Source organism: Mesocricetus auratus, unplaced genomic scaffold (assembly GCF_017639785.1).
Source record: "Mesocricetus auratus isolate SY011 unplaced genomic scaffold, BCM_Maur_2.0 Super-Scaffold_100009, whole genome shotgun sequence".
Taxonomy (NCBI): Eukaryota; Metazoa; Chordata; class Mammalia; order Rodentia; family Cricetidae; genus Mesocricetus; species Mesocricetus auratus.
In genome coordinates, this window is record NW_024429193.1 from 86,734,498 (window position 1) to 86,755,983 (window position 21,486).

The 21,486-nt window shown below is 42.7% G+C and overlaps 1 pseudogene; it reads left to right on the forward strand.

Annotated features, from left to right (window-relative positions):
• Positions 1 to 10,907: 10,907 nt before the first annotated feature.
• On the forward strand, positions 10,908 to 16,916 carry LOC106022485 (annotated as a pseudogene).
• Positions 16,917 to 21,486: the final 4,570 nt, after the last annotated feature.

A 21,486-nucleotide genomic window follows, 5' to 3' on the forward strand; every position in this document is an offset into this window, starting at 1 on the left:
ATTCTCCATCTCTGGGCACACATAACAAGCAGAAACAGGACAAAAGTCTATCCACACTACACATGCTTCCAGAGAGGCTGTGCGGCAGTGCTGGTGAAATGCAGACACACAGCCCTTGACAAATGTCAACTGTAATGTGCAAGCCTCGCTGAGACCCTGAGTTACAACCAGCATGGTGCCATGGAGGATGCTGTGTTTAACTCAGATGCCCTTGGTGTTCCATTTGACATAGCTGTGGGAATGAAGCAACATCATCTGAGCAGATTGGGTGAGGGGAAGAGGGATCCTGAAAAAGAAGAGGGAGAAAAGAGGAGGGGAGAGGAGGATATAGGGAAATAGGAATGTTGAGTTGGGGGAAGAATAGAGGAGAGCAGGATGAGAGATACCATTATAGGTTTGAGGAGAGATCTTGCACTAGTGGGATTTCCAGAGATGTACAAGGATGACACCAACTGGCAAACTAAGCAATAGTGGAGAGACTACCTTAAATGCCCCTCCCTGATAATGAGTGCAATGACTACCTTGTATGCCATCCTAGAACCTGATGGAAGCAGAGGCAGACACCCACAGCCAAACACTGAACTGAACTCTTGGAACCCAGTTGCAGAGAGGGAGAAGTGGTGAGCAAAGGGGTCAAGACCATGCTGGTGAAATCCACAGAGACAGCTGACCTGCCAAGGGGAAGTTCTTGGATCCCAGACTGATGGCTGAGAATCCAGCATGGGACTGATCCAGACCCCCTGAATGTGGTGTCAGTGAGGAGAGAGATCTCAGCAATCTCTGGGGCCTTGGGTAGTAGATCAGTATTTACCATGGAGTGTGGATGAACTTTGGGGGTCCATTCCAGATGGAGGGAACCTCTTTCAGCCTGATATCTATCCAGAAAATCCTCCATTTCCTTTAAGCTTTCGAACTTTGTGGAGTATAGGTTTTCAAAATATGACCTGATGATTCTCTGAGTTTCCTCACTGTCCATTGTTATGTCCCCCTTTTCATTTCTGATTTTGTTAATTTGCATATTCACACTCTGCCATTTGGTAAGCTTGAATAAAGATTTGTCTACCTTGTTGATTTTCTCAAAGAACCAAGTCTTTGTTGCATTGATTCTTTGTATTGTTTCCCTAGTTTCTACTTTATTAATTTCAGCCCTCAATTTGATTATTTCCTGGTGTCCACTCCTTTGAGGCGAGTTTGCTTCCTTTTGTTCTAGAGCTTTCAGTTGTGCAGTCAATTCTCTAGAGTGACTATTCTCCAGTTTCTTCATGTGGGCACGTAGTGCTATGAACTCACCTCTTAGCACTGCTTTCATAGTGTCCCATAAGTTTGGATATGTTGTGTCTTCAGTCTCATTCAATTCTAGGAAGACTTTCATTTCTTTTTTATTTCTTCTTTGACCCAGGAATGTAATTTCTTTTTTATTTCTTCTTTGACTCAGGAATGGTGCAATTGCACATTATTCAATTCCCATGAGTTTGTAAGGTTTCTGAAATCTGTGTGGTTGCTGAATTCTAACTTTATAACATGGTGGTCTGATAAGATACATGGAGTTATTCCTGGAATCTACTCCCCCGGGGTGAGTTTGTCTTTTCCTCCATTTCTTAAATTTTTTGTATTGTTTTTTCTTCCATATCTTTAAGCGATTTTCTCACATCCTCTTTGAGGGCCTCTATCATTTTCATGAAGTTGTTTTTAAGGTCATTCTCTTCTGCTTCATTTTCCTTGGAATGCTTGAGTCTTACTGGTGTATAGTCTCTAGATTCTGGTGGTGTCATATTTGTTTTTCTGTTGCTGAGTGTGATTTTATATTGTCTCCATCCCATCCCTTCTTCCAGTGGGTGCAGAAGGAGCCTCTTTGTCTCCTGGTGGATGCAGGACCAGGGTTCCCTTCTGGTGTATGCAGGCAAGACCAATGTTCTGGTATCTCTCCTCTTCCTGGTCTTGTAGGTGGAGAAATGGACTAGGATGCTGGGGTGCATTGGCTCCTGCTGGGATGGAAGCTTCAGTCTGTAATTTCAATTTTTAATGTAAAATACATAGTAAAACTCCACCTAATCATTTTGCTAAACATTTACTCGTTTTGGAGACAGGGTTTCTCTGTAACTTTGGAGCCTGTCCTGGAACTCACTCACTCTGCAGACCTATAACTCAGAGCTCTGCCTGTCTCTGCCTCTGCAGTGTTAGGATTAAAGCTGTGTGAATCACCATTGCTTGGCACCTTTCTTCTTTTTAATAAAGCTTCTTTCCTCAAAGAATGTGTGTAATGAATTAACTAAAATCTGAGCATTGTGCAGAGACCAGTCAGGAAGACCCTGCCTGAATGTTTATGTGCAATGGAAAGCCAGGTCATGGCCTGGGCACTTAAGAAAGGAAAGGAACTGCTCAGACAGTTGTGAATGAAGCCTTGAAGACCAGCAAGATTTGGAAGGATGCATAGGAGAGAGGCAGTAGGGATGGGACAATTGTCCAGGACCTGCTGTCTCACCCTGCAGTGTCCCTGTGGGGAAGCGCCTGCTTTCTCACTCTGCCTCTGACTGATCCCGCTCTTCTTCCAGCCCCTGTCTGTGACTTTCACACAGGGAGCAGAGGTTGGCCTGTGACTCTTCTGCGCCTCCCACCATTACCACACCCACACAACAAAGGCACAAATGCCGTCAGACATTTTCTAGAAGGCATGAGCAAAGACCTATTCACTCCAAATGTGACACCAACATCAGATAAAAGAAGCAAATCCATTCTAGCCTAGCTTGGTGAACCAAGGAGTTTGTGCAGGCTGTGGTGTCTCTGGGAAGTTCACCTGAGCCTGGGTGACATTACTGGAGTTCCCTGTACCATTAGTGACATCGCTGAAGTCCCACGCACCATTAGACACAGCTCCAGCAAAGTTGCCTCCTTTCAGAGAAATTTCTGCTGCTCAGGTAATCTCAGAGAGGTTACATGGGGGTGAGTCCTGTAGGGTACTTGTCAGTGTCCACTGCTGCTATCCTTCCCTTCCCCTTCATGAGGGAATACTATATGTAGGATTTCTATTATAATGTAGAAAACATATGTTATGACAAGGGGTCAGGACACCTTGGAGAAAGCTACAGGACCTGATGTTGATGTGGGTTTGTTTCTGTCAGATATGATCTGGGCATGATGGGGGGCCCAAGCCAAGCACACAGCAGGCCTCAGACTCTAAGAGAGAGTTAGGCATGAACACAAGCATTTCAAGGCAGCACTAGGTCTGAGAAAGACTCCAGAAAGAGATAGAAGAGGAGGCATAGGAATGGAGAGAGACCCCGAGTCTTTCACAGTTGTGCTAGACTAAAAAAATGGCTGTGACACTTCAGCAATTTAGGGGGAGAGTAGTACAAGGGCCATCATGATTTTCCTCCAGGCTGTGATGGATTTTACTCCACCCCCACTGTCAATAGAACACATTGTGTAGAGAAACACCCATTTGCAGAGCCATTTTCTGTTGGGAGGTGTGCTTGTGAGGCCATGGATGCTGGTTATACTGTTTGCTACAGGGTAAGAGTAAAGAAGTCATTTGTAACCTAGGAATTTGATGTGGCTGTGTGGTAAATGACACTGGGAGAAATGCAGGGAGGTTCAGCAGGATGACTGTCTGATGGAAAGCATGAGCCTTCCACTCCCAACAATGAGTGCATGGAGCAACAGATGTCAGAAACGTTGACTTGTATAGCCTATCTATTGACTTTCCAGGCGTTGGTGGGCTTTCAAACATAACATGGTCTTTGGAGCCTGGCACATATCTGGATCCTGGATTGCTGCCTTCTATGGAGGTCCTTGCTCTCAACTTATGTGCTTCTTGGAAGTCACTTTTAAAAATTTAAGAAGATTTCTCCAAAGTTGCTAAAAAGACCAAATTAAAATAGAATGTATAAAATACTGTGTGAATGTGTGTGCATGTATGTATAAAACCAATAAATATGAGTTTCTAACTCTGACATTTATTGAGAAATATGCTCTTGAATACCAAGCAACTGACTCAAAAACCTTATTTATAAACTGTGAAAAAAATGAAATCCCTATCTTAGTTGCTCATAGCACTTCAGTCACAGGAGCAAGCCTAGCAGAGAACGCATCTAATGTAAGCTGAAGACCTTGCATAATTCATGACTAATTTTCCTACTGGAATAAACATACAGTCTGCAGATTCTGGCACATAAATCTACAACCATTGTAGCATCTTTTGCTTTAGTACTGTCTTATATTTCCTTGGCATTATCTATAATATTCTACAAAGGGCTTTCTCTGATGTTAACTGTAATAGGTATGTTTGTCTCCACTGTGTTTTATGACCACAACTGTCTTCCTTTTCAAGTCTCTTTTCAGTTAGTAAATATATGAATGGTGTTATTTTCCAATACAGAAATACCCAATTAGACCAGCAATGATTGTTCAGATGAAGATGAAACAGTGATCAACATCATTCGCAGAGGTGCCTCTTATGACAAAGTAGTCAGTTTGTCCACTCCACAATGGCCCCCATGAAACTAGAGATAAAGAGCCACCATTTCATTCCACTTCCCCTTTCCTTTGAGTTTACACAATTTTTGATACCTTTGGTTGACGTATTTGTGTTGTCATTTACACACAAGATGAAATTTTATTACTGTTTTGCTGGTGCTCTTCTCTCCACATGTGAAATATGGCTTCACAGGCTCTCAAAAACAAAGGAAACGCAACCTCACAGACATACTCATATCCCTAGTTGGGGAATCTGAGCAGCAGATGGTAACTGTGATATCTGTCATCTTTGATACCATGGGTATTATCTGTACAGTATTAAAAAACAGGAACCAACCCACCAGCTGCGATCTCTTATTTTTTAATATCATAATTTCTTTATTGATTCTTTGGGAATTTCATATCAATGCACCACAATTCTCCTCAGCTCCCCCTCAGGCAAGGTGCAGAGCCAGCTCTCTTCCTCCTCCAAGTCAGGAGTCAGGTTCCAGGAGAAAGGGGGCAGCTCTTCCATGAGGGTCAGGGCTGGCTCTCCTGCCTCAGTGTCTAGTGAGGGACAGAGTTAGTTTTCCCAGGACCAGTGAAGGCTGGGGCAGGCTCAATATGACAAATTTTATCACAGATTGTTTCTATGCCCCCTGTGGTAACACAGGCCACAGATATAAACCCCAGTTATTGCAGGACCACTAATCCAGACATGGCTGTCAACAACAGGCCCAGGCCCAGGCAATATCATGGCACCAGTGGCAGCGCAAGGCCACTCAGATCAGCACGGCTCCAGTGACAGCATGGAATGCCCTCAGACGCTAGTGTGGCCCCATGTGGCAGTCCAGACCTCAGGCATCTGCATCAGCAACTTCTTGAGGAAACTGGCCTCATTTCACAGGGACACTAGAAAACATAGGGGCTTAGAATTCTGAGGATCTAGCAGTCATGTATCCATGCAAACATGGTGAAATTCCTGATATGAGGAAGACAAGCTAGTCAACAGGGGTCAGCTAGGAAAGGGAGAAAGGAAGGCAGACAGCTGACAGAATAAGGGAGCAGGCTTGAAAATGCAAAGCATGCTTCCCAGTAGCAAGTCAGAAACATCTCTCTGGTCAAAACAATCCAAAAATCTCTATGGAGGTGTCAAAGGATCTTATCAATGTCAACCTCCTGGTTATGACACAGATCTAGAGTAATGCAAGACGGTACCTTGTCACTGACAGGGAATGGGGGAGAGGCATGAGAGAACCTCATGCTGTCCTTAAACAGTTGTGTCGATTTTCTTTTTTGAGACAGGATCTCTCTACATATCCCTGGCTGTCTTGGAACTCACTGTGTGGCCCAGGGTGGCCTAGAACTCATAAAGATCTGCCTGCTTCTGATGCTGAGTGCTGGGATTAAAGGCACTATACCCAATATGTAAATCAGTTTTTAATATTTTCTCATACAATACATCTCAACTGAAGTTTCCCCTCCTTTCACTCCTCACACTGGACCCCCTTTACTTTTCCTTTCCCCCCACCCATTTACTCCTTTCCTGTTTCCCTTCAGAAAAGATCAGGCCTCCCAGAGATCTCAACCAAACATAGTATAACAAGATGCAATAAGACTAGGCACAAATCTTCATTTCAAGACTTGGTGAGGCAATCCAATAGAAGGAAAAGTGCTCCAAGAGTAGGCAAAAGAATTAGAGGCATCACCAGTCCTACTCGTAGGGCTCTCACAAGAAGACAAAGCTACACAACCATAACATATATGCAGAAGGCCTGGTGTAGACCACACATGCCACATAATTGCCACTTCAGTTTCTGTGAACCCCTATGAGCCCTGCTTAGTTGATTCTGTGGGCCACATTTTCATGGTGTCCTTAACCCCTCTGACTTCTAAAACTATTCCTTCCCCTCTTCTTCAGGGTTCACTGAGCTCTGCCTCATGTTTAGCTGTAGGTCTCTGCATCTGCTCCTGTCAGGGGCTGGATGACAATTTGGCTAGGCATCAATCTATGAGTATAGCAAAATATCAGAAGGTCTCTGGACTATCTAGCCTCTGTTGCTGATCATCCAGGCAGTGTCCAATATGGGCTCTTTCATGAGGTGGGCTTCAAATTGTTGGTTGATCACTAAGTTTACTACAAGTACATTCACATAATGTTATTCATTATTTATACCTACGAAATGATATACAGACTAAGTATCTAATATAAAATTAGTTCACTATAAAGATTATGATACATATACTTAATGATTACCACATGGCCATTAAAATCTGAAAGTATATAAAAATTGGGAAATGTTTAAAACATATTTTCATAAAAGCATGACATAGAACAGTGTGACCACAATTGTGCAGACAATAAATGGCATTGCATTCTTATGCACAGAAAGGATAAAACCAGGGAAATGATTCAACCGGGTTGATATGTATTCAATTCACAATATGTATGCTTATATGCAAAATATCAAAGAGTGAAAGCTTTAGAGAGAAATTACTACAGTTCCTAGAAGAATGGCACTTTGACAAGAAAAATAAAATTCAATTGCACAAAAAGAAAGCAGCCAAGTTAGGGTTAAGAAATTATTCACCCAAATCTTAAGGAAATATCGCAAGAGTTCTCTCTGTAAAGAAAGAGATTATGTTGGAAAGAGAACGCTAATGTCTTCTTACCAAAAAGATGATGATCAATGTTTGATGCCTGACTGGAGGCAGAAGTGCTGTGTTCAGAAGCAGGATCTCTGGGCAGATGAATGTCCAAATAGTCTAGTGGATCCCTGACCATCAGCATCCATACCCCTGTGGTCTTCCCCATTCCAGCAACCTCACCCTCCAGGTGATCAGCCTGGAGGCCTGACTCACTCTTCATTCTTTTCTTTTATCAACACAAAATTCAGGTAATCCTGTTGTCTCTAACCTGAACACTTTTCGAGAATCCAATCCTTTTTCATTAGCTCCACCTCTGCTCCTCTGGTCCAAGACACTTGAAGGAAATGGCAACAGTTCCCTAGTGGACTTCCCACCTTACCCTTGCCCCTGGAAAATGAAGTTCTATTCAGCACCAGGGTTATTTAAAATTAAGTCATGTGCCTTACATGTAAATCAAAAGCATGCAATACTTCTCACTCATTGTAAAAGCTGACTCCATGTCAGAGCATCTTAGACTGTCCAGTCCTCTTGTCACTTTCTTGGCCTCTTCTACCACACTTCCCCTTTTTCTGCCCATTCCAACCACAGGCTGGTGATTTCATATGCATGCCAAATGCCCTCTTGCCTCAGAGCCTGTGATAGTTTGGGTCTGAAATGCCCTGCCCACCCCATAAGCTCATTAACAGCTGGTGGTTTGGAAACAAGACCTAGCTGGCAGACATAAGCCACAAGGGGTGCACTTTTGAGGATTGCAGGCCAGCTCCTCTTCCAATCCAGCTCTCTAGGATTCTGAGGACTGCAGGCCAGCCCCTCTTCCAATCCAGCTCTCTAGGATTCACTGAAATGTGAGACACTCCTGCATCTTGCTTTCTCCACCAGGAAATCTACCATGACTTCCTCACTGTGATAGACTAGAACCAGGCACTGAACTAACATTCTCTCTGAAGTCATTTCTGGCATGTATTTGGTCACCTTGTGACAAGAAATTAACACAGAGCCTTTGCCCATATTGCTTTAACTGGAACCCTTTTCTTCCAGACCTCTACATGCTCATCTCTTATTAACTTCCACTGCCCTTCACCCCAACCACAGTCAATGTCACATCTACAGCACTTTTGTCATTGGTCATGTTGATTACTGCTACTTCTTTTCACATCAGATGTAAGTTCCATAAGGTTTGGGGTCTAGATATTTTTCTCCTCTTCTCTAGCAAGAGTTGGTTATTGCAAGACCTCAGTAAGTGCTGGTTAGTGGATATAAAATACTATAATGGCAAAAAAATATGTCTGCTCCAACCCCCATGCCTAATATCAGATCTTTGGCCAGTGGAAGATAGAATTCCAGAGTTTACTGTTTTAACTGGTCATTTTCAATAGGCATTTTAGAATGATAAATAATAAAATATTTCATCCCTTAATAGAAGTGATGAACAAAAACCACATTGCCCCCATGCACATATATCAGACTTTTATTTGAATTATAAAATCATACTGGCAGCTGTGCAACAATAAAAATTGAAGATCATGAGTTACACAAGGAACAAATAAAATCTAGTTATTCTGATTTGGAATGCTCTTGCCAGTTGTGCGCTGGCTAATGGTGTTTCTAAACTGTGCTTCATAAGCAGCAAGTATCAGTACTCTTATTTTCCATTCACTGCTTTAGTAAAGAAGTCTTTTGTTATGATCTCTGATTCCCTTGGTTTCAAACAAATTTGCTCTTGTCTCACCCTAGCTCAGTGATTCTTTTTTATTTAAATTAGAAACAACTTTGTTTTACATGTCAATACCAGTCCCCTCTCCCTGTCCTGCCCCCACCATCCCCCATCCCATTCCCTTATTGTTCCCCAGGGAGGGTGAGGCCTTCCATGGAAGATCTTCAAAGTCTGTCATATCCTTTGGAGCAGGGCCTAGACCCTCCCTTGTGTGTCTAGACTGAGAGAGTATCCCTCTATGTGGAGTGGCCTCCCAAAGCTCATTCATGTACTAGTGATAAATAATGACCCACTACCAGAGGGCCCATAGATTGCCCAGACCTACTAACAGACATCCAATTCAGGGTTTCTGGGGTGGTCCTATGCTGGTTTCCCAGATATCAGTCTGGGGTCCATGAACCCCCCATTGTTCAGGTCAGCTGTTTTTGTGGGTTTCTCCAGTGTGATCTTGACCCCTTTGCTCATCACTTCTCCCTCTCTGCAACTGGATTCCAGAGTTCAGTTCAGTGCTTAGCTGTGGGTGTCTGCTTCTGCTTCTATCAGCTCCTGGATGAAGGCTCTGGGATGGCATGTAAGGTTGTCATCAATTTCATTATAGGGGAAGGGCATTTAAGGTAGCCTCTCAACTATTGCTTAAATTGTTAGTTGGTGTCATCCTTGTAGATCTCTGGAAATTTCCCTAGTGCCAGATTTCTTTTTAAACCTATAATGACTCCCTCTATTATGGTATCTCTTATCTTGCTTTCCTTTATTTTTCCCCTGACTCAATCTTCCTGCTCCCTCATGTCCTCCTCTCCCCTCCTCTTCTGTCCTTCTCTATCTCCTAACTTCCTCCCCTCTCCCCCATGCTCCCAAATAGTTCAGAAGATCTTGTCCCTTTCCCCTTCTCCAGGGGACCACGTGTGTCTTTCTTAGGGTCCTCCTTGTTTCATAGCTTCTTCTCTGGCGGTGTGGATTGTAGCCTGGTACTCCTTTGCTCTATGTCTAAAATCCAAATATGAGAGAGTACATACCATGTTTGTCTTTTTTGACTGGGTTATCTCAGTTAAGATGGTTTCTTCTAGTGCCATCCATTTGCTTGTGAAGTTTACATTTTTCCCCACTGAGTAGTACTCCATTGTGTAAATGTACATTTTCTCTATCCACTCTTCAGTTGAGGGGCATCTAGGTTACTTCCAGGTCCTGGGTACTACAAATAATGCTTCTATGAACACAGTTGAACAGATGTCCTTGTTGTATGAATGTGCATCTTTTGTGTATATGCCTAAGAGTAGAATTGCTGGATCTTGTGGTATACTGATTCCTATTTTCCTGAGAAACCACCATGCTGATTTCCAAAGTGGCTGTATGAGTTTGCACTCCTACCAACAGTGCAGGACTGTTCCTCTTTCTCCACAACCTCTCCAGCATAAACTGTCATTGGTGTTTTTGATTTTAGTCATTCTGACAGGAGCAAGATGGTATCTCAGAGTTGTTTTGATTTGCATTTCCTTGATGGCTAAGGATGTTAAACACTTTCGTAAGTGTCTCTCAGTCATTTTAGACTCCTCTATTGAGAATTCTCTATGTAGTTCTGTATCCCACTTTTTGATTGGATTAATTTTGTTTTTGTGACTTGCTTCTTGAGTTCTTTGTATGTTTTGGAAATCAGCCCCAAGACACAGGTTCTGAAAAGGGGGCTCTACCATGGAAGCAAGAGTGAGGAATGTCTCAAAGGCAAGGCACAGCAGCAAGACAAGAATATGAAACCGTTCATGAAGTTAGGGCTAGTTTCCTAGAGGAAGCCATATTTTAATCTATACTTGATAGACAGGCAAGAGTGACCAATGCATGAAGAAAGAAAAGCAAAGACCATGTAGACATAAGAAATGAACTGGACCAAAACCCTGAAAGGAAGTCCATCACCCTGTGGTCCAAAGGACCTGGACAGAGTGGTCAGAAAAAAGAGGAGAGGATGCTCCTGGACAAGTGGGGAAGTCACACAATCAAGGTTAACATGCAATCTATGCTGGTGGATTTAGACTTTATCTTGGTGTTGAAGGGAAGGCACTAACAGAGGAGGGAGTCACCGTAAGCTTTGCACTTTAGGGATATGCACACTGTATGTCCTGAGGAGCATGGTTACAGAGGAGCATGGCAAGATGTAGGAGATCAGGTAGGAGGAGCCAGGAGAGCTGGGAGGCTTAGTACCTTTGCTGCTCCCCTGCTGTAAAGTGGGAATGAGCATGAGAACCTCTGAAGGCAGCATCTTAAAGGCCCGAGGGCCTGGGTTCTTCATTTCATCTGCACAACTTCATAGTGTTTGCTGAGCATCTATGATTTCCTGTAACTATACTCTCCAAAGTTGCTGCCACTAGCAACAGGAACACTGAAGGTGTTGTCAGTCTTAACTTAAATCCAAAATACGCACAAAATTTTAAATATTTATCACAAAATATAAAATCAATCATTTTATATTGATTACATGTTAAAATGATGATTTGTGGAATATATTGAGTCAAATAAGATATATTATTAACCTAATTTCACCCATTCTTTTATTCTTATTTCTCTGGAAGTGGATTGTAGAAACTTTAAAGTTATATATGATTCTCACATCTATGTACTGTGTTGTATTTCTACTGACTCAGAGCTATTCTAGGCACTATTTTCAACACCAAAAACATGGAGAAGTCAAAGTTCTTCTCTCATAGAGCTTATTTTATCCTACTTCAATCTAAATAATCAGGATAATTCAGCTGTGGTGGACCATGCCTGTGATCCCAGTACTTAAGAAGCTGAGTCAGAAGAGTTGCAAATTAGAGGTTCACTCATGCCACATCGTCAGTTCAAGACCAATTAGAGTAACATAAAGTTACTCTATTCTTTATTGTATGAGTTAACAACCACTTTGTAACCAAGAACTGCCAAACCTCTGTGGCCTCTTTGATACCAAGAAGTCATTCAGGGACTGGTTGGTCTACCTCATCAGAAATATATTTGCATTCTGCCTGTGGAATTCAATGGAGCTTTCAGCTACTTCCCTAGCACCGTACCTGCCTGCCACTATGCTACCTGCCATGATGATAACAGACTCATCCTCCAGAACTATTGCTTATGAGAGAAGGATAGGTAAAGAATGGCCTGGATATCATATAGGATGTCCCACCAAGAGTTCAAAAAGAAAACAAAAAGAAAGAAGACACAGAAGGAAAGACAGAATACAAATTGGAGTGGTAGAAAGGCACTCTGAGAGAAAAATATGCCAAAGATAACATGAACATCAGAGATCAACACTTTGTTGCTCAGGATTAAAATGTAAGGTGCATCAAATGTCACACACGGGGCCATGTGAACACAGAGATTGCCCCTTGATTTTTCTTTCTGGAATCAATGCAAGTTCAGTTGTTACTTACAGCTTGGGGCTGCTGATGCACCCCTCAGAGTTGACAGCAGGCAAAAGAAGCAGTTTGCACTGAGACAAATGTGCAGGGAGAAACTTGACTGCACATGGTCCATCAGGGGCTATGCGGCAAGTGACAGTGAGGAAGACACTGAATCTTTAAATCACCATTAACTTTCATTCACTCTGTGATTCTCACATCACACAGCCCAATCCTGGCCATCTCCCCTCCCCACCACCAGCCCCACATCTACCCTCCGCTCTTGCAACCCCCCCAAAAGAAAGCAATTAAATCATACAAGCATTTCGCCCTTTAGTCTTTTCATGTTCATTTGCCAGTGTGCATTGCCATGAGTCATCAGTCTGGTTCAAGGCCTCTGTCCTCTGTCACACCACACACAATGGGCTCTCACCAGCCCCCGCCCCTCCCCAAAATTACTGCTGCTGCCCTGTGTTGTGGAGATCCTGTAGTTTTGGATCTGTAGGTTGGTCCCCTTCTCTTGTTCTAACAGGATATGAATGAGGTGGATTTTGGGGTGGGCTAACTCACAACCCCAGTTCTTGACCTGGGTTTCAGCTGGACTGGTCAGCCTGTCAGCTTTCCCCAACTGTCAACCCCCCACCCTGACACACTCTCCAGCACTGCATTGGCCTGTCCATCCAACACAACCTGATCTCCTGCTCTCAGACCCTCAATTCGGTTCACTCACAGTCACACCGCCAGGTTGTGGTTTTATTATTTTTCCCAGGTAAGGTGCAGAGCCTTTCTCTCAACTGATATAGGGGTCATACTGGGTGGTTGGGGGGTGTCAGCTCTCAGATTCTCACATCCTCAAGGCTGGCTCACCTGTGCCCCTGACAACAGGGTCAGCTCCAGTGTGGGGCCCTGGCAGTTTGCAGGTCCACTGTCTTATGTCCTGCAGCTGGTGAGGGCCAGGGCTAGGCAGAGTTCTCCCACTCTCCTGATCCTGGAGCCAGCTAACTCATTTGCCACAGGTAGCAAGGGGTGGAGGGGAGGACATCTTTTCCTCACCTGTGCCCACATGCCACTATAGGCAGACAGGGGCACAGGTGGGGGGTGTCAGCTCAGCACAGCCCACCCATTTCAGCACTCATTATTCTCTGTGGGAACCCAGGCCTTGGACATCAGCATAGACCACAGATGCAGCAGGACTATGAAGCCAGACATGGTCCTTGGCAGCATCTTGGGTCCAGCGTGGCCTTCAGATGCTGACATGGCCCCATGTGGTAGCCTAGACTACAGACCTCCGCATGGCCCTTATTAGTGAGGAGAGCCACAGGCCTCTTCTTAGGTTACTTCTGCTGTAGGTGTATTCTTTTTTTTCAGATTTAATTTTTAAAATTTTTATGTCTTTTTTATTTTTAAATTTAAATTAGAAACAAGGTTACTTCACATGTCAATTTTAGGTCCCTCTCCCTCTACCTCTCCTCCTTCCATGCCTTCCCACCAACCCCCTTTCACCCCTCCCCAATCCTCACTCCTTCCCCAGGGAGGGAGAGGCCCTCCGTGGAGGGTATCCACAGTCTGTCATTTCATCCAGGTCAGGCCCTAGGGCCTACCCCAAAAGTCTAGGCTGAAAGAGCATCTCTCACTGTGGGATGGGCGCCCAAAGTCCATTTGTATACCTGGGATAAATACTGATTTACTACCAAAGGCCCCATATATTGCCTAGGGCTCCTCACTGACACCCACATTTAGGGGGTCGGGATGAGTCCCATGATGGATTCCCAGCCATCAGTCTGGGGCTCAAGAGCTCCCCCTTGTACAGGTTAGCTGTTTCTGTGGGTTAAACAAGCCCAGTCTTACCCCTATGCTCATCAGTCCTCCCTCTCTGTCACTGGGTTCCAGGAGTTTAGTTCAGTGTTTAGCTGTGGGTGTCTGCCTCTGCTTCCATCAGTCATTGGTTGAAGCTTCTGTTTTCCAGGCTCTCTGGCAGTGGGATTGTAGGCTGGCACTCCCCAGATCTATGTCTGAAATCCATATATGAGTGAGGACATACTACGTTTGTCTTTTTGTGACTGGGTTACCTCACTCAGGATGGTTTCTTCTAGTGCCATACATTTGCCTGCAAATTTCAATATTCCGTTGTTTTTTTTTTTTCTGCTGAATAGTACTCAATTGTGTAAATGTAATACATTTTCTCTATCCACTCTTCAGTTGAGGTATATCTAGGTTGCTTCCAGGTTCTGGCTATTACAAATAATGCTGCTATGAACATAGTGGAAAGACATCCTTGTTGTAAGAATGTGCATCTTTTGGGTATATGCATAAGAGTGGAATTGCTGGGTCTTGCGGTAAACTGATTCCAATTTTCCTGAGGAATCTCTATACTGATTTCCAAAGTGGCTGTACCAATTGGCACTCCCACCAATAGTGGAGGAGTGTTCCCCTTTCTCCACATCCTCGCCAGCATAAACAGTCATTGGTGTTTTTGATTTTAACCATTCTGACAGGAGTAAAATGGTATCTCAGAGTTGTTTTGATTTACATTTCCCTGATGGCTAAGGATATTGAGCACTTTCTTAAGTGTCTCTCAGCCATTTTATACTCCTCTATTGAGAATTCTCTATTTAGTTGTATACCCAATTTTTTAATTGGATCCTTTGGTGTTTTGGAGACTTGCTTCTTGAGTTCTTTGTAAATTTTGGAGATCAGTCTTCTGTCAGATGTGGGGTTTTTCCATTCTGTGGGCTGCCTTTTTGTCTTGTTGACTGTGCCCTTTGCATTACAGAAACTTCTCAGTTTCAGGAGGTCCCATGTATTAATTGTTGACCTCACTGTCTGTGCTACTGGTGTTATGTTCAGGAAGCTGTCTCCTGTACCAATTCTTTCAATGGTACTTCCCAGTTTCTCTTTTAAGAGGTTCAGTGTGGTTGGATTTATGTTGAAGTCTTTGATCCTTTTGGACTTAAGTTTTGTGCATGGCAATAGACATGGAACTATCCACATTTTTCTACGTGCCAGCATCCAGTTCTGCCAACACCATTTGTTGAAGATACTTTCTTTATTCCATTGTATATTTTTAGCTTCTTTGTCGAAGATCAGATGTTCATATGTGTATGGGTGTCCAATTCTATTCCCTTGGTCTACCTGTATATTTTTGTGCCAATACCAAGCTGTTTTCAGGACTATAGCTCTATAATAGAGCTTGAAATCAGGGATGGTGATGCCTGCAGACATTGCTTTGTTGAATAGGGTTGTTTTGGCTATCTGGGTCTTTTGCTTTTCCATATAAAGTTGATAATTGTTGTTTCAAGGTCTGTGAAGAATTGTGCTGGGATTTTAATGGGAATTTATTGAATCTGTAGATTTCTTTTGGCAGGATTTCCATTTTTACTATGTTAATCCTACCCATCCAAGAGCATTGGAGATCTTTCCATTTTTTGGTGTCTTCTTTAATTTCTTTCTTTAAAGACTCAAAGTTATTGCAACACAGGTCTTTCACGTGTTTGACTAGCATTACCCAAAGGTATTTTAAGTTGTTTGTGAAATTCTAAAGGGCGATTTTTCTCTGATTTCTTTCTCAGTCCTTTTATCATCTGTATATAGTAGGACTACTTATTTTCTTGAGTTGATCTTGTATCCTGCCACTTTGCTGAAAGTATTTATCAGCTGTAGGAGTTCCCTGGTAGAGTTTTCTGGGTCACTCATGTAAACTATCATATCATCTGCAAATAGTGAAAGTTTGACCTTTTCCTTTCCAATTTGTATCTCCTTGATCTCCTTTTGTTGTTGTATTGCTCTAGCTAGAACACCAAGTACAATATTGAAGAGATAGGGAGTGAGTGGACAGCCTGATTTAGAGGAATTATGTTGAGTTTCTGTCTATTTAGTTTGATATTGGCCGTTGGTTTGCTGTATCTAGATTTTATTATGTTTAGGTATGTTCCTATTATCCCTGATCTCTCCAAGACCTTTATCATGAAGGGTTGTTGGATTTTATCAAAGGCTTTTTCAGCATCTAGTGAGATGATCATGTGATTTTTGTTTCTCAGCTTGTTTATATGGTGGATTACATTGATGGATTATCATATGTTGACCCATCCATTTATCCCTGGGATTTAACCAACTTGATCATGGTGAATGATTGTTTTGATTCAGTTTTCCAGTTTTTTATTGAGTATTTTTGCATCAATGTTCATGAGGCATATTTGTCTGAAGTTCTCTTTCTTAGTTGTGTCTTTGTGTGGCTTATGTATCAAGGTTACTGAAGCCCTTTAAAAAGAGTTTGGATGTTGCTGATGACCAAACAGAAGTTTCTCACCAAAGGGGTATACTTTGAAAGAAAAGAAAGAAAAAGTAAGAGAAGGAGAAAAGGTTATAGAAGAAGTAAACACACAAAAAAGAAAGAAAAAAACTCCTTCTCCCTCTCTGAGAACATCAATGAGAATGAGAATGACAACAAAGAAATGAAGGAAGGAAAAACAGAACTAAAATAAATGTTCAGAAACTAAAAGCAGTGACTCTAAAGAGACCAAGTCTAAGAGGACATGCCATGAAGAACTCCAGCACTAGCAGTGACTGGGGAAAACCAAGGAAAAATGAATGGTTCTGAAACAAGAGTGTTTTGGGGAGAATAGCAAATGGACCCACTCTGGTACCCACAGAAATCCAAAAGCCATCACAGTCCAGAGAAGGGAGGTTGTGAGAAAAACAGGGGAAGTCATTGCTGGGCTTGGAGGGGCAGAAGAAGCTGAGGCAGAAGTCCTGGTAGTCACAAGCAAAGAGTGAGACACTGGCCACAGCAGTCCCAGCAGAGAGCAGAGCAGAAGGAAGGATGACACAGGCCATGCACTGATGGATGTAGAAGAGAGAGTGCAGTGAGCACCCAGGAGGCAGAGGTGGAGGCGGAAAGGTAGACAGCTGTGATAACTGCCTTAAAATAGGAGTCTATTTTCTTCCTCAATATCTTTAGCAAGGGCTATCTTACACACACACACACACACACACACACACACACACACACACAATTAAAAAAATCTCTTAATTGAAAAAAAGTCTTTGCACCAGGGGAGACTTATAACAGCAGAGATCTTTTAGTGGCTCCGAGGACAACTATGATAGGAGACTTGAGTCATGCTACATGACCAAAGTGATGTTGGCCACACCCAAAGGATATGTAGTGTCAGTGCCATAGATGTGGTATGAGATGTGGTAATTTCCACAGAAATATTATCATCCTCATTCAACTGGCGATACAATATATAATTTTATTGCTCTGGTAATTTTGTTCCTACTTTCTTGGTACATTGTAATTTGATAGTTGATAAAGACATAAAGAATTAATAGTTTCTTTGAACAATAACAACTAATTTTTAATCACTGGATTATGCTGTATTTTTCTCCTTAGTGGAATCTCTTTAGGGTCAGGTTAAGAAATCCTCCCTATATCATATCTCTCATTTAATTCACTGTGTTTCCCCCACTCTCTACCCATAGCTATTCCATAACTTAAAGGCTGGCCAATGGCCCCATCAGCTTTCTACTTGGTAGCTGTCAGCCTCATGGACAGCTGTTCCTCTCACTCTTGTGATCTACAAGGCTCATGATGACTCAGGGACCCATCATCGTACCAGACTAGACTCCAAAAGAAGTAACATACAGTAATCAGCATTTAAACAACTCAATAATAAGGATGTCTATAAGGTGGGGTTAGCTGGACCACTGAACTTCTACGTATGGCACACTGCATGCTGCATCCCACCCAGGCCATTGTTGCTCAAGCAGGGAGGGCTTCCAGGAGGTCCTGTTCTCTCCCTAACATCAGGCCACCCTGCAATCTGCAGGGCTGCCCCTCCAGGACCCATCTTTCAGTGCCACAATTGTTTATTAAAATTCAGAGCTCAAAAAAAATGGAAGAGAACAACATTCAGCCAGCCAGCTGATCTGGGATACAGTAGATCACAATGAAGGTTAAAGTTACACTTTTTTTTGGCCAAATATCCTTGATTTGACTCTTAGCTTCAATTGAAGCCAGGGTAACCTTGGCAAGTTATCAGTACCTCTATTCCTTTGTAAAATGGGAAGGGACATAAAGCTAAATCCTCAGCTGAATATTGAATAAGTAGGAGATTGCCAGAAAGCTCTTAGAACAGTCCTTATCGATCACTATTCGGTCCATTATCGAGAAGTGAAAGAATATCTTTCTCCCTAGAAATGGAATATAGATCTTAAACACTCCAAGCCTTCAAGAAATGTCTTCTTTAACAGACACTTTATCAGCGGCATCTTGGATTAGAGAAGACTTCATTCTTAATGTTGGAATTGGACTAGACGCCTCCTTCTGCATTTAGAACTATCTGAAAGAGGTTGTCTTTGGCAGCAAAATGAACTTGGGAGGGGGGTCTTCTATTGCAGATGATGCATTTGGAAGAAAATATGAAGACTGTTTACCCACAAGCCAATGCCTTACCCACAGTGTGGAAATTGGCCAGCACACCAAATGGACCAGTCACCTTGGAACTGCAGACTCAGTCTTCTGGTATATCATGTCCAGAATCCAAAAACCACTGATCCGAAATAATAGAAGTTTAATGCTTTTAAGAAGCCATTCTCAGGGTTGAGGGAATGCCTCCAAAGTTAAAGCATTCATCAGGAAAGCAACAACATCAATCTGGGTGTGGCGGTACAGACCTTTAATTCCAGAACTTGGAGGCAGAGACATGCACATCTCTGAGTTTGAGGCCAGCCTGGTCTATCTACATAGAGGTTCCAGGACATCCAAGGTTTAGGGCTCCACAGAAAAATCCTGTCTTGAGAAAGAAAAATAAAGAAAAGGAAGGAAGGAAGGAAGAAAAGTGAGAAAGGGGAGAGGGAAGGAAGGAGGGAAGTAAGAAAGGAAGGAAAAATAACACCGGAGGTCAGAGGTCTGATCTCCCAAATCTGTATAAATGCCATGCTGATGGGCAAGGTGGTCCATATATAATTCTACCTTAGAGGATAGACAGGGAATCCTCAGAACAAGCTGACTGACTGACTAGGGAGATTACATGTGTCAGTAAGCTCTGGGTTGGATGTCAAGATACTGCCTCAACAGACTAAAGGGGAAGATTCCAACATCAGCCTTGAGCTGCCATACACAGACACACACATGCACCCATGTACACATGAACATGCATATACACATATACACATGCATGTTCACGCATGAGCACACACATACACACACTCCACAAAGGAGGATGAAATGTGGTTCTTGCACATTGCTGTAATTCAGAATCATCTGGGGAGTTAATGCAAACACTGGCTCTGGCATTGTCCACCAATGAACTGAGTCTCTTGTGATTTTCCTTAGCCTTTCAGATTTTTCTCAACATTGCTGTGTCAGCAGTCAGCAGTCAGTGTTTGTCACTGTGACAAACATAATCAAGATGTAATTTGGCTTATGCTTTTAGAGATGTCAGTCATGGTAATTTAGCCCCATTGCTTTGGTCATGCGTGGCGCATCATGGTGGACACATGTGATGGAGGAAGTCTGTTCACCTCATGGAGGCCAGGATGAGGGGAGAGAAGGAATGGGGAAAAAGAGGAGAATAGAAAGAAGCAAGAGGGAGGCAAGCAAGAATCTCAATGTTCCCATTAAAGGAAGGCCTCCAGGGATCTAATGTCCTTCCTCTAGGCAAGCCCCACCATCTAAAGATGGTCCCAGAGTACTGTGGGCTGGGAATAAACTTTCAGCCTATAAAGTCTTTAAGGAGCATTCATTCACATTGCAACTATTATAGCTCCCAAATGGATGAATCACTAGCCCCAGGTTAGGGAATCCCACACTAAATGTCCAACCCACTAGAATTCAATAATTCAAGAATACCTTAATTGAACCCTCAGTAATCCCAAGATCATCTCCTCATATCCCCAATAGTATATTAATATAATTAATAAAGTTGTGAAACATTAGTTGTGTTTAAGCAATGCTGCCAGTACACTGTGGAATTGGCAGAAGTTTATTTTAGACACAGAGATTTACAGCTCTCACATTGTCTTACTATTACAGAAAGAATACATTAAAATTATGATGTGAAGACATTTAATTAAGTTTTAATTGAAATGACTCCAGGAAGAAAATTATAAATAGCACATTTGTCTTCACTGTGTTTTCATTAAAAGACAAAGAAAGTGATCAATGGGTGGCAAACAATGAAATGCATTGAACAGAGTGTGGTTGCCAAAAGCAGAATCACGGAACTTTCTAGAATAATGAACCAGTGAAGCTACCCCAACCAATGAGTCTAGAATTCTCAGGATGAAGTGCCTAGGCTCTACTAAGCATCTTTTAAAATGTGGGAAATGGGCAATTTATATAGAGCTGAGGCACTAGCTCAATGGTAGAAAACTTGCCTAACAAGGATTGACACCTAGTGAAAGAAATCCACAGAGTTGATTTTAGACACAATTAGTGGAATACTGTATTCTTACCTTGTGCCCTTCACCTTACACCATGAAGTTTTAGTGTATCACAATGTCATAGGCGGTTTCACAGTGTCCAGAGAGTCACAGGACATGGATGGAGAAGCTCAGATCCTACAAACCTTCTTTGAATACTAACCCATCGCAACTTTGCAAGTATGTCATTGCAGGTATTCAGCCATCAAACCTGGAAGCTGCTCTACATTTTTCTCATTTTCTTATATGCCACACACAATTCAACAATAAATTGCATTAGTTATCTCTGTTTTTGAAATACACCTGGGATCCAACTTCCTCTCCACTAGCATCCACACTCACAATCCCATCATCCATCCCTATGACAGCCTCCTGAGGACTCCCCATATTACTAGCTAGAATCTCACAGTGGCTTGCTTCTGCTCATGTGTGAGACCTCTTTGCTGCTCCTCAGGCCCTTCAGTCACACTCTCACGCCTGGACTTCTCATCTTTGTTCCCCTTTCTTGGAACTTCCTCACCCCTCTATAGAAAGCAACATGGCTTACTTACTGTCCTTCTCCAGTGCTGCTTCAAAGGTTGCCTTCTGAGTGATGCCTGTGAACCTTGTACCTATGAGCCTCATGCAAATATAGAAAATACCCGGAAGATACATAATAAATTATGACAGCAGAAAAACAAGTGGGTTCATTTGGGGGCAGAATGAAGTAAAGGAGTTCTTCCTCTTCCTGTTGTGTGTTCATATTTGATAATGGATTAATTAGTGAAACTTTACACTGTGACATCACTGAGCAGGCAGCCAGACTAGTTCATAGAGGTCCCAGTGACCCTAACAGCTCTGGAGTTTCCAGATGGTGTGCTTTTCATTCTAATGTGATTGTTGTGG